Source organism: Schistocerca serialis, chromosome 4 (genome assembly GCF_023864345.2).
Source record: "Schistocerca serialis cubense isolate TAMUIC-IGC-003099 chromosome 4, iqSchSeri2.2, whole genome shotgun sequence".
Taxonomy (NCBI): Eukaryota; Metazoa; Arthropoda; class Insecta; order Orthoptera; family Acrididae; genus Schistocerca; species Schistocerca serialis.
Window position 1 is genome coordinate 678,833,733 of NC_064641.1, and position 12,306 is coordinate 678,846,038.

The 12,306-nt window shown below is 38.5% G+C and overlaps 1 protein-coding gene across 5 annotated transcripts in view; it reads right to left on the reverse strand.

The window, feature by feature from the left end:
- Positions 1-12,306, reverse strand: part of LOC126473163 (alpha/beta-tubulin-N-acetyltransferase 9) — a 77,208-nt gene that overhangs the window by 24,608 nt on the left and 40,294 nt on the right. The window lies entirely within an intron of this gene.

Sequence of the window (12,306 nt, forward strand, 5' to 3'; positions counted from 1 at the left end):
AGGCAAAACTCAATTTTTCTCTCATTCAGTCAAATCAAATAGTTATCATATAACATGCAACACACAATAAAAGACTGTGACATATGTGACTTGTTGATTTTATTTTTATTTGCTGGTATAGAAATTTGACCTGCTGCCTAGATAGCGTACTGTAGCAGATCATTTAACATTTGTTTCTGCATTAAAATTTTAGCTGATAATACATCATCTAGGCATAAAGGAGACAGCTCAATGAATGTTAGAACCACTGAGTCATGAAGAGGCACACAGAAAACAATAAAAGCTTTTGCTAGCATTTGAAAAAAAGCCTTTAATGAGCTATAGCACACATAAATTCCCTCCCCTCCCCCTTCCTCCCCCCCCCCTCTCTCTCGCGCGCGCCCACACACACACACACACACACACACACACACACACACACACACACACACAGAGCCTGCTGACAACTCTACAGTTTTATTATTCAGTGAGCTGTTTCCTTGGCTCCTACATTGTTACACTTGCCTGAGCTTTCCATACCATATTTATAACTGATGGTACACATATTCAAGGCTCAAATACCATGAGGATCCCATTCAGGTATGTCATGTTAATGTGTTAGTGTAAAGCAGTAACATTTATCATGATCATGTATTTGTGTGCTATACCTAAGTTAATATTAAATGGTGAGTTTTAGCTAATATGAATGATTATTAAAATAATAATGTACTAAATTTTACATTGCTTGAATGTTCTGTGTTCTTGGTAGAATATTTTATACATTATGAATGAAACACACCCAACACTGGCATAATATTCTACAATATTAATGTTTTGTTACACAAACCTGTTTTCAGTTATTATGCTATCATCACATACAAAATCTTTGATTCAACAAAATTTCACTGCACCACATACACATGTGGTGCAGTGAAATTTTGTTGAATCAAAGATTTTAAACTAGTGCATCTACAGAATATCTCCATTTCCAGAGATGAAAACTGTTAATTTTAGAATTAGGAATAAAACGAAAGGGATTGTTTCAGTGTAAATGCAATGGAAGATTATTTAACTAAGATAAAAGATGTGACACATCAACTAATGAACTATAGACAAATTACAACTGTTGCACACAAGAAAAAAACTGAACAATAAACTTTGGTGATGTATTCCAAAGATTTGGCTAAACAAAATAATCTTGTCTTTTATAGGTCGTAACTTACAAACAGATAAGATATAGAAGATATATTATATAACAGTGGTATTAAGCAACTGAGAGAAGCAGCTGTGATTACACAAAGTAATTTTTTTTAACATGACGAGAGAAATTATTGTAACTGGAATAAAGGCAAATAGGGTATGTGAGTAAGAGTGGTAATATACAACATGGCCTGGATGGGATTATGAGTAGATTCTGCAGTTAGAAGCGGCAAGTAAGGGAACTATGTCTGGTCATTGATATTAAGCCTGGGTTGACAGATGTGTGTTTATTAATTTCCATTATTCATATTCCTTCCTTTATGTATGTGATGTAATGCTTCATGTTTCACCTTGTAACTATGGCTTTCTTTAAGCAGGTAGCACCATTTTCTAAGTTTCCAAATTCTGTAGTGTTCCTTTAAGTGGGTACTTATTACCCTGCAAGGCTGATCTATATAGAATCTGCTACAGCTACATGTTATTTTATATATTCCTTTATTTTCCAAAGCTGGAGTGCTGTCTTTAACTTGAGCAAAAAGTGCCCAACAATGTTGTGCACATAAAATGTTGTTTTTACGTTCCTGGAGTTAAACTTTCTGACTACGTGCAGTGAGATTTTTCTGAAGGATGGAACTGTGCACCATTTATTTCATTCTTGAAGTGGTGGGTCAAGGACAGTGTAAATAAGAGCATGCACCTGTTGTTTAGCTTTTTGTGCATTATGGAGGATGGCCATGTTTTGGCACTATTTTTTTATATTCCATTTCGTTTTATTTGGAGGTTGCCTTCACTCATGGGGATGGATCATTGAGTGAAAGGCAGCAAGAGTATGAGTCACTGGATGTTGAGAATTGACCAGGATTACTGTATCTGTGGTGGTAAGTTTCCTACAAGTCTTGAAAGCAGGAATACAGTCTATGGTTAGATCTAAATAAACTCTAATGTGAATTTGATACTGCTGTGTTTCAAAAATTCCTCAAGCATCTATATTCGAAACACAACATTAACATTTTTCATCTCTGGAATTGGAGATACTCTGTAGATGTACTGATTTAAAATCTTTTGAATCAACAAAATTTAACTGCATTACAGGTGTAAAAGCCAAAAACTGGTTCATGTAACAAATAATAAATATTGTAGAATATTACATCAGTGTTGTATGTGTTCCATTCATAACACTAAATTTTAGGTTCTCTTGGGCCCTGGGGCTTTGAGTTTAAGCAATGTAGCTGATTATAAATGTTAATGGAGAAGTTACACTGACAGAAAAATCACACCACAATGAAATAATTAACGAGGAGTAACGAAATTTTGGGAACACATTTGTCTAGGTAAGTGATTAATGTCGCAAGGTCAAATGTAAGAGCAACAAAGTCATTGCAAATGTGAAATACCGGTACATTAATAAGCAGTGTAACTGCCAGAATGTTGAATGCAAGCATGCTAATGTGCGTGCATTGTGTCATACAGGTGCTGGATGTCAGTTTGTGGGATGGTGTTCCATGCCTGTTGCACTTCGTCAGTCAATACATGGGCAGTAATGCTGGTTGTGGATGGCACTGGAGTTGTCGTCCGATGATGTCCCATACGTGCTTGATTGGAGACAGATCTGATGAACGAGCAGTCCAAGATAACATGTTGATATTCTGCAGAGCAAGATTATCAACATATGTAGACAACTCCTGACTCCCACAACAGATGTGGTGCCCATGGATGCCAGAGCTGTCATGGATGGGACTTTTTGATGTGTAATAGGTGACAATTGTCAAAATTGAGATACTACTGGTAGATGGTACATTGGATATGAACAGAAATTTATTTGGAGCTGTTGAAGAGATAGAAATTAACATCCAGGAAAGCAGCTAGGTAATAATGAGTAGGTTCATGTGAAGCAGATTCGAGGTTTGTATGAAAGAGCATAAGTGGTCTTTTGGTTCAAATGGTTCTGAGCATTATAGGACTTAACATCTTAGGTCATCAGTCCCCTAGAACTTATAACTACTTAAACCTAACTAACCTAAGGACATCACACACATCCATGCCCGAGGCAGGATTCGAACCTGCGACTGTAGCAGTCCTGCGGTTCCGGACTGCAGCGCCTAGAACCGCACGGCCACTGCAGCCGGCAGTTGTCTTTTCATCAGGATGATGATGATATCATCAATGGATCTGAACCAGATGAGAGATTTAACGTGTTAAGGCAGACAGGAGAGTGTCCCATTAACAAGGTGACACAGGAAAGTACTATCCACATATCCATAGTAGCTTCACAGATTTTATTCTAGATTTGGTGTTCGGAGATGATAATTATGAGTGAGAATGTAGATGGCCAAAGAGATTAGGAAGGAAGTTGTGGTTTTGGATCCCATTGCAATTTACAAAAGATAACGAATTTGATATGTTCTTTTCGACTGGAAGTTGGCGACTTTGTTGCCCTCTCTGAGCACGAGAACAGATATCATGACTTTATCCAGTTGCTTATTGATGAGATTGCTAACAGCCGATTTGTATTCTCCTAAGGGTACTTATTGGAAAGGTCCTGAAACTTGAACTTCTGTCCCATCAAGCATTAGTCTTGCCCCAAAAAGTGCCATCAATCCACTTCTCAGTGTGTGGGGCAACAGCAGCTGTTAACACTATACACACCAAAAGAAGTTTTGTGTCCTTCATCTGGCAGGTGCAACACATCCTCTCTCAAACTAGTGTGATGCTAGTGCATCATTTGGTGCTAATTTAGTGATTCAGGGCAGTGAATGCTGGAATGAAGTTTTTGTCATGAGAGCTCAGTAAGAGAAAAGTGCTCAGTAAATGCCTTCTCTTGTGCTGGAATTTTTCAGCATGACAAAATGGCTTATAAATCTCCTTCCCATAGAAGAAAACAATTTGTGACTGAAGTCTTTTTCGGCAGACATCTAGAAGGAAAAAAATCATCGGACATCTAGCCAGATGTGTGTGTCAAAGTGGCATAATATTTTGCTGTTACACCAAGCTACCATCATCAAATGATATGATATGTACAGAGGTGCTAACTATGCTGTCCATTCCATGTTTGTGTGTCTTTTTCCTCTCCCCTCCCACACCATTCCTGGCCTGTGACATGGTGCAATAGTTGCCATTTGTCACCTGTAGCAGCAGATGATGGGCTGTGTAGGCCGGAAACCAGCGCCACAACATCCTCACCAGCCATTTCCACCAGAGGGAGAATGGCCACCCTTTTCGGACACTAGGCACGCCAAACCATCACTCAACCAGTCCCTTAATTCTACTCCGATGAGGCAACATCCCCGGCCATGCTCTCAGCAGCTAGCACGTGCAATGCCATGTGGCCCACATCATGGTCTGCCACATTTCACCAGGGTTTGCGTGAACCACAGAACTGTCATCCTGCGCTCATCGTCGTCATCCTCTCACAGTCCATTTAATAAGAGGAGTGCTATGGCATTTTTTTCACACTGCCTTCCCGATCTGCATCTTCTCGAGACAGTTATACCAATTACAGGAATACGAAGCCTGTTGTCCAATGCCCCATTTGTCCTACCGGTATCAGCAATTGGAATACTGCGTGCAATGTAGTGCAACTGGTGCAGTGAAGTGCAGTGTGAGCCAGGGCTACCAGGCAGATTTATTACTATCCTATCCCTGGCCGTTTTGGCACTCCTTTGCAGCCAAGCGTGCCACTGAAGCAGTTTTCTCGCACCACTGGATGACCCCGAACAAAGGTTGCAAGTCACCCATGGTTTGCCCGGTCCAGACCCTCCTTGATTAAGACATATTACTCCATTTTGAATGTTACTGTAAGTCATTAGCTTTTGGGTTAACATGTTAGAACCAGCCCGCACAGCTATACTAGCATAGCCTGTCTTGTATTGCCGTTTTCATAACTAACAAACCACTTAGGCATGTGCACCTCTTAAATGTATAGAAGGGGACATAAATTGTTCTGGCACTACCTTCTCAAACTGCAAGGACCAAGACAATGAGTACACCATCAGTGAAGCGTGGGATTCTGCATTGAAATTGTTATTTACTTTATGCCAGTGTTCTTCTGACTGGAGGTTATCATGTGACATGGAACCTAGTGGAGCATTTGCAGACACACACCCGTGATGGAAGGCTACTGTTGTGTACTTCATTATGCATCACCACCTGAAGATATCCTCTTCATTAGACATTAAAATAATGTACCACTTTGATACACTGATCCTGTGTCATTCCCGAGAAGTTTTCTTTTAAGACATCCACAAAGATATACTTCAATCTTATTTGTGGTTTGCAGCTGTGAAAAATGATATAATGCCCTTTGTTGGAAAGCTCTGTAAATGGAAGTGGGACACAGTTGACAATCAGAGAGGACATCACAACAAAGGAGGCATAGACTTGTTCCAGAACAATAAGCATTCAGGTTGAGCATGAGTTCACATGAAAATGTTAAAAGTTGAGAATCTTATAGAAATCTGAATCTGAATCTGAATTCCTATCACTTTAGGCTCTTAGGATGTGTAAAAGGGAGCCATGATCATTCTCATTCCTGCACACATGTATCTTTCTGTTGTTTTCTTTGTGTGTGCAAGGATGATATAATCAATAATGGTGTTAAAATATATTAGCATGAAACATGAACAAAGTTACATCTACTTTGCACTTCCTTTGGACTTGCATTAAGATCTCTTAAATTTGACAACAAAGTAAATCAATTGTTGAATGCAAGGTGCAGGAACCTCATTGGATCTTTTGGAGCTAGAAGATTGCTTATTAGATATAGGTCAGATGCATTTAAAAACACTGGAAGGATGACTAAAGCTGACACAAAAATTTTTTTCTGCGGAAAACATTACTGATACTTCCTCTCTCTCTCTCTCTCTCTCTCTCTCTCTCTCTCTCTCTCTCTCTCCCTCTCTCTCCCAACTTTTGAGTAACAGATGAAGCTGACAAAATGTGGATGCTAGTTTGGAGAATGAACAGAGAATTGAGAAGTTTTCCACACACAATAAATCTTCAGGAGAGTTCTTCACTGACCAGAGAAGTGTGTGGCCTCGAACCCCAGAACCACACAAAAATGTATATAAGAAATAAATCCCTCATCCCCAAAACAGTGGTATGACCATTCACATGCAAAACTGCACATCTTGCCACAAGAGACTTTTGAATGATCACCTATTCAAGGTCTAAGAGAGGAACTTTGATAATGCAAAGAAACAAAGTATCAATATAATATAACCAAAAACACACATATTTCAATGTGGTGGCTTATTTTTATATTTCCCTCTGCTTAAAACAATTACATATGTATGTGGCGTCCATTCTTTCCAGTGTGTCCAAAAGAACAGACACCATTTTTGATCCAGCAGCCATTATGAATTAAGACACAAAGGAATTACAGACACCAAATATATGTATAATTAAGGTGAGATGACCATGATCTCTTCAGTGCAGATGTACACCAGTCTCGAACACACAGAAACTGGTGAAATGCTGCAAGTAATGAGAATAAAGGGAAGGGGGCACTACATTAGTAATGTGAGGACAAGTTGAGAATGTTGGTCTGATGAGAGGCATGCTACAGTAGTTTGTGCAGTTGCAATGGCCATTGTGTCCGGATGGCTTAGTGATCAGAGCATCCGAAGGGTTCAAATCCCAGTCTGGCACAAATTTTCAACTTTCCCCACTTATTCCAATCAATGTCCACTCATAGCCAATGTCTGTAATTCCTTTGTATCTCAAAGTACTGACCTCATAGCACTGCACACCTATTCAGTCTTCAAAGTGCAGGTGTGGTATTTTGATGAAGTGGCCGTAGCAAATTGGAGCAGAACAATATTCACATCTGATTAAAAGTCACTTTCAAGCAGTCCAATATCAAACCTCAAATCAATTACATTTTCAAATGATGGTATTGGTATGTCAATGTCATAACTTGCCTTTTGCCAAGAGTATTATAATATAGGCTTGTTCTTTGGAACAGAAAGTTGATTGTACATCACAGAGTGAAGTCTGATAATGAAATGATGATTGTTTTACTTTACTTGTGGTTTCTCACATTTCATAAAAACATTTTCACATTTCATAAAAACAACATCCTTCTCTTATAGAGCTTACCAATATCTTGAGCATAATATCCTTTATCAGAAAACCTTCATTTAACAGAGTGTGATTTTTTATGGGCTGACCAGAAATCAAATAGCAATAGACTCTTCACATCATGTCGAAGAAGGACTGTAGTCAGAAAACTGTTCTTGTGCTCTTTTGTCATTTGTTCACTTTTGCTCGCCTCCACACGAACATTTTGTGGACATGTTGCTTCAAGTTTCTTTGAAACCAACTGTTGCACCTTCTTACTAATACTGTGATCTTATTGTACATCTTTACATATGATGAATGTAGTAATATGCCTGGCAAGCTTCCAGTTTGTTGATAAAAGTAACAAAGTTGTGAAATTGTCCAGGGCAACCATTTTACGAATTTCTAGTGCCCACATTCACTGTTTCCAATAGTGAATTGCAGATCCAATGCTCTTGCCCAGTCAGATTGTGACATTGCATATTCTTTTAAAGTTTTTTATTGTATCAGCCTGTTTCCCTTGAAGTGAGCTCGCTCTCACCTTTCGCTAGTCACAAGATCTAATATTACCTTGCAACCTGATTTACTTTGAATGCGCTTGTAGTTTCTCATACACTTGCTTTAGGAGTTGAAGCCATGATTGCAATAGTATTCATAAATGTTCTCCAGTATGTTGTCATTAATACATTTTAATAAACTTGTCCTTGAGATTTTGGATGGAGCCGGTTCATACTCACTCCCACATTGAAGGTACCCGTTGCTCTGGAGATAAAGTCTTGTATTGCTGGCTGAGCCAACTTCAGGTATGGACTCTTCCTGTCTTCCAAAACTATTATATTTATCTAGCATATCACCTTGCATTTCCACATCATCCTCATTGTATTTGTGAATTATTATGCATATTTATAGCTTTAAGTCCTCGATGCTGATTATGTTTCCATAATCAGCGTGTTCCAACTTTGCCTTTACCTTTTTGACAACATTCATGGCATTAATTTACCTTATGATACTGATGTACACACTTTACACCCCACAACCAAACACTCCAAACGATGGCTTCCTGCTGCAGCTACACTATTCACACAACAAGAGAAAGTACTTATTAGTGCAGGTGCAATGGGCCACCGTCGGATGGCACTAGCAGATGAATGGCTCATGCCACTGCTTGTGGGGTGACCGATTTATATTTCAAGCACATTTTTGTACAGTTATGAGTGTTCAAGGCCATATACTTCTCTTTTGAGTACAAAATACTATTAATACCAATGACAAAAAGGATGATTTAAGTTTCTGCTTACCTTAGAGGCATTTGTCTGTTGAATAACACAACATAAGAATGCATCACTATATGCTACTAATTTAGAAAGAACTGCATTTAAATGTGGCAACATTCCAGAATCCGTATCCAAGCAGTCATTTCAAAATGTTGTAACACTATCACACATATTTTCCCAATAATAAATATGAGGCATGATTTGCATAGGAAAGATTCTACTATAGTGGCTTGTTTCATTCAGGTTGTTTAGGGTAGAATTATATCTTCATAATCCACACTTGAAGTTACTCAAAAGACATCCTGTTTCTAGGACCTATACAATATTTCATGATCAAGAGTCTTCTCCATACTAACTGCTAAAAGCGACACTGTGATAACAGTTCGCTTATGCAGAGCAACTGGGGTAGCTTCTTGCCTGAAGTGGTTAGAATATTGTTCTTCCAAACAGACTGTATTCAGACATTTGAAAAGAATTTCTTCTGATTGGAAATTCATTTACTATATCATGGCTTCACCAGATGTTGTGTTTTTTTGTTACATACTGCCTATATTTTTACTCCCATATGGTAGAGGGAAAATTATACAGGACTAGAATGTGTGACCTTCTCCCAGATGAGATGTTGTACGATAAAATTATTCTACAACTGTCTGTACTATAATGTATAGTGATGTGATGAGAATACCTGTTGCTGTACTTCTAACCACCTGTATGTCCACCCCCACTCCCCCTTTTCTTCATCCAAAAATACTCCTCAAAGACTCTCGTACTTCCGTGGCTTGGCAAGAAAGAGGGTGGTGCGAGAGAAATTAACAGAATGTATAGTAAACTATTTCCAACTTTTTTAAATTATTCATTAAGACTTCAACATAACTGTCAAAAGGCCACTAACTTATCTCCCAGTGTTTTGAAAGTTTCTCTTACCACATGAGATGAATGGTCACCATGGTTAGCATTATTGGCTACACTGCAGACAGGCCAAGTTTAATTCCCAGATTTTTATGAGGCTGAAGTGTTTGGAATGGGGTACACTTGGGCTTGTAAAGCTAAATGAAGAGCTCCTTTAAAAAATAAGCAAGCCCTAGTAACATCAAATTGAAAGGCCAGTATCAGTCTGGAAATCATGTTAATTTATTTACTTTTACTTGAAGTGAGTGCCAGGAAAGTCCCTTACGGTAGGCTGTCTGTTTTTGCTTCCCCATCCTGTACAGATCGATAATGATCTTGACACCAATGGGATCTTAAGCACTAACCAAACAACCTTCCTTCCATCAGTCCCAGTGCTCTGGGTTTGAATCTTCAGCTCTTATAAGGTAGCCCATTTAGCCATGTACTTCATTTTAATGTGTACATATGACCAACTGGACACATAATATCCATATTGTCCACTGAGCACCTATTTTCGTAGTTTAATTTTACAGGTAGTTTTTGTGGTAGATGTAACTAGATCGGGAAGTGGCCACTTAAAATGGAGATGGGTGCCAAATTTCAATTGAGCAGTGTGTGCAATGACAGTTAAGCAAAAGAAAGGATTTAAAAGCAAAGAATGACCTTGTTGTTGAGCTGAAGAGGATCACTCGACCTCACTTCAAAATGCAAATTTTTCCTCTTAGGAAACAGTTGGGAAGTCCTTGACTCACAAGGCAGATGTCTACAGAGTCACAAAGAGCATCGTGGACTTCAAAAATCCCCAAAGATATGACATGGCCAAGGAGCTGTTCAATGGATTGTCAAATGTTGTATGAAGTATATATTGGAAGATATAATGAACAAAATTAGATCAGACAGTATATTAATAACAACAGGAATGTCTTGTTAAAAGATGATGAGGGAGTAGAGATGGAGTGGCTTGTCTTGTTAATGAGCAAAGCCACACCACTTTTGTCCTCTCGCCACCAATAACCTTTCCTATATAATGCACAAAATGCATCTCTTTTATGTAAATGCATAATGATTTTTTCGTATTAGGAATGTTGTTCATCCCACTGCACTGCTATTTAGAAGTGAGGATTTATTTACTCTCTTTACTCTCTGTGAGCTGAATTTCACTCTTCAGAATTGTGAGAAGAAGAGTGACATTTTGCCTCTTCCATACAAATATCTACCAATCTACATTTGTCTTAACCATCAATGAGATGAGAGTATTGTACACTCAAGTGGTTTGACATAGCTGCTTTATGCTTGCATCTATTTTCTTCTAGTAGGTTTCACTTTATGTTAAGAAAATGTTATCTATTGAATGGGATGCTATTATGCAGTTTTCCTTAGATACTACAGCAGTGTCTATTTGACTATCTGCTGCTTTCATTGACAGTGCGAGACTGAATCTTTGTTGCAGTGTTAGCTTCAGATACAGGCTTTCCCACAGCTGTAGTAGAGGAATATGCAAAACTTGGAAGCTGCAATGCCTTGAACACTTTTTTAGCTTCACTGTATGCAATTTTCCTGATTACAACTATTGAACTCAATACAAAAGGTATATTTTCTTCACACAAGATGATTACCTAAACAGTTAACACACTAAAATGTGGTTAGGTATTGCAATTCTGATTATCAACATCTATCACAAATAGGTTCATCTATACACATAACAGACTGAGCGAGGTGGCACAATGGTTAGCACACTGGACTCACATTCGAGAGGATGATGGTTCAAACCCGTCTCCGGCCATCCTGGTTTAGCTTTTCTGTGATTTCCCTAAATCACTTCAGGAAAATGCCAGGATGGTTCTTTTGAAAAGGCATGGCTAACTTCCTTTCCCATCCTTTCCTAATCTGATAGGACTGATGACTTTGCTTTATGGTCCCCTCCCCCAAATCAAACAACCAACCAACATATAACAGTGGTTTGCCCAACAAACGTGTTTTGATGTGTCGCATATTGTTTGGTGTGGACAGCCAGGCCTTCATAGACTCCTTAATATAGGTGTGTGTAATGTTAATACAAATGTCATTGATTTCTCTAACACACAACTTCTTTTTTCACAATGTTCTTTATTTCAGTTATCCCTGTACCTTCTGAATGTTCATGTAATTCTTTTAAGTCAACATCACAGCACATCACAACAGTAAATAAGATTACTGTATAGTTTAGAGAAGATGAGATAGTCTCCCAGCTTATGCGAGCTTAGATGGTTTGCTGTTTGTCATGCCATAGAATTTGTAATCAGAAAGGAGACATTTCACTACCTATAACACTTTTCAAGGTACCTGTTATTCCTTCTAATCTGTTTTCAGTACTAAACAGAAAAACTTTTTCTCATGATAACAGTAAATTGTATCTGACACAGTTCTTGGATTTAATTTGATTTGACAGATGATCAGGGAGATTCCCTTCTCAACTGTCTTTGTTAGTATATCTTAGCAGTCCACTCAAAGCAGTAGTAGTGTTGAAAAGTTCTCAATGTTTTTCACAAAGCTCCCATGAGAAGCTTGGTAAACAACAGACCGCTCACATGTCTGAGAGTTTTTACTACACCTGAGACTTGACATGCTGTGTGATATTAACCATTTTGTCTCTACAATCATTCACCACTTCAGTGCACCATACCCAGTGAGACTGAGGTTGGTTTCATAATAATTTCTCCATTCTAGGCTACTGTGTCAAAACATTTTGGATCAGTCAAAGCAAAATTAATAAAGGGGGATTTGAAGTCAAGCCAATGGCCTAATCACAAGGGCAGTTAGGTTTTGTGTATATTCCGGATAAGGCAGAAAGTGGGATGCAGAGGAAAAGGTATTATGAATTTCCAGGAGTGGTTAATGGATTGATGTACTAAGCACTGTAGTGGATTCA